This window comes from Perognathus longimembris, chromosome 2 (assembly GCF_023159225.1).
Source record: "Perognathus longimembris pacificus isolate PPM17 chromosome 2, ASM2315922v1, whole genome shotgun sequence".
Lineage (NCBI taxonomy): Eukaryota > Metazoa > Chordata > Mammalia > Rodentia > Heteromyidae > Perognathus > Perognathus longimembris.
In genome coordinates, this window is record NC_063162.1 from 105,893,021 (window position 1) to 105,895,044 (window position 2,024).

General features: G+C 39.9%; 1 pseudogene across 1 annotated transcript; it reads right to left on the reverse strand.

Moving 5' to 3' along the window:
• Positions 1-464: 464 nt before the first annotated feature.
• Positions 465-1,257, reverse strand: LOC125345818 (annotated as a pseudogene). Its single transcript, XR_007209799.1, has one exon. The product of XR_007209799.1 is annotated as a 40S ribosomal protein S3a-like (transcript).
• Between the last annotated feature and the right edge of the window lie 767 nt (positions 1,258-2,024).

Below are 2,024 nucleotides of genomic sequence, written 5' to 3' on the forward strand. Positions count from 1 at the left end.
GCCATTCTACATAAAGGATACCACATACACAAATACTTAACGGTATCACTGGATACCCACAGAGCTTACATCCTGAGGAATTTAGGAGACAATTTGGAATAAGAGAACCCAAAGGGTTTTGCTTACTCACTTAGCCCTCAATAGAACACTTATGAGACTTATGTTCTCCAGCAGACAAACTAGGAGTGTGTATAACTTAACCTCAATTATGACACACTATCTACCCTGACTACAATGCCTCTGGAGATAGCATCTGATCCCTCAGAGTGAGAGTTCAGTCTCACAGACTGTCCTTGCTTTACATGCCAGTTGCACCGAATTGTGATGCATTCTGACTGACAAACTTTAAGTTGGAATTATAACACTTTGAGTTTATATCCCTTATAGAGAAGCTCCAAGAAATCAGGGAGAGGTACTAAGCTTACCAGTATAGTGAAAAGCGTATTTTCTTTCTTTTTTTTTTTTCACAAATAGGCCTTTTATTTGTCACTATTAAAACTTTGAATTTTAAACAGATTCTTGGACTGGTGGTTCATATCCATCAGCTCGCTCGACTTTAGCACCAGTCTCATCCCCAGTAGATTTTCCAGAACTACCACCTTCACCATGAAGCTCCATCAGTTTTCCCAATTCAAACTTGGGCTTCTTCAGCATTTTTACTTTTCTAACGAAGACATCATGCAGTGGATAAATAGACTGGCAGGCCTTTTCTATGTCTTTGCCAATGCTGTCTGGAATCAATTTATTAACTACTTCTTTCAAGTCATTTGTCTGCACCTCTCTGGTCATGATCTCCATCTTCTTCCGGATCTAGCGCACCTGCTGATGCTGACCATAGGAGGTCTTGCGGATTTGATTGTTGCGTTTTTTAGTAAAACCAACACAGAACAGACGAAGCAAATAACCATCTGTAGTCTTGACATCAACATGAGCTTCAGTCATGGTCTGCCACTTTTTGACCATGGAGCACATTTTGTCTCGGGTGAGATCCATGCCATGGAAGTTGGTCAGACAGTTCTTGCCCTGAACATCCTCAGTAATGAGCTTGAACTTTGTGAATGCGACTTCATCATTCTGCAGATCAGCAAGGCTCACTTCAAACACCCGACCCTTGAGGCCATCAGATGTGATTTTGGTTCCTTGAATCCTCGTGACTAGTGTTTTCCCAATATTCCTTATATTGAACATGGCCGGTGCTTTCACATCATACCAATCTTTCTTAGAAAATGGATCAACCACTTTCTTCTTGGCTCCCCTGAAAAGTGTATTTTCAAGGACACCAATAGAAGAAGTGCCTAGGACAAGGGATGGGAAAAAGAACACTTAGTTTCCGTTATTTCTCCAGGAACCTTCACCCGTGTGACAAACCAGAAATGTCTGAACTTTGGGAGATTTACCCATGGGCACAGGCAATTATTAGTCCTGTTTCTAGCTCCTCATTCCTTGCTGGATATACTTTCAAAGCAGTATTCCCAAATGGTTTGGGAAATTGGCCAACATTTGGACCTTCACCACCTTGAGAGTTCCTATTCCTATTTTCAGTCCCCATGTTTTGGGCCACCCTGATGCATAGAAGAGTTTAAATGTACGTATTTCCTAGACAAGTAAATGAATTACATCAACACATCCAAGGCCCTTACAGTACCAGATTTAAAAAATAATAATTAAAAAAAACAGGCCACAGAAGGGGTTAAAAGGCTTACCTGAGGTTACATACCTAGTCAGAAATTGATCCCCAATTCTTTTTATTCCCATTGCATACTCAATAGTATATTTAGGCAAACATTTGCACTCTTCAGTAATCATATCATAGTTAAATATTCTGGAGAGAACAGTATTTATAAATTATCTGCCCAGGTTTGTGGTGAGATCACATATAAACTAATAAACTGTGGTAATAGGTGAAAGTCTACATTCATCTTGAAATCACCTATTTAGCTCTGTAAGTGTGGCCTGTTGAACGTGTGCTTTGGTATCATTTGTTTTACAATCTTTAGCAAACTGACATCTGTGGGCTTTAGTTT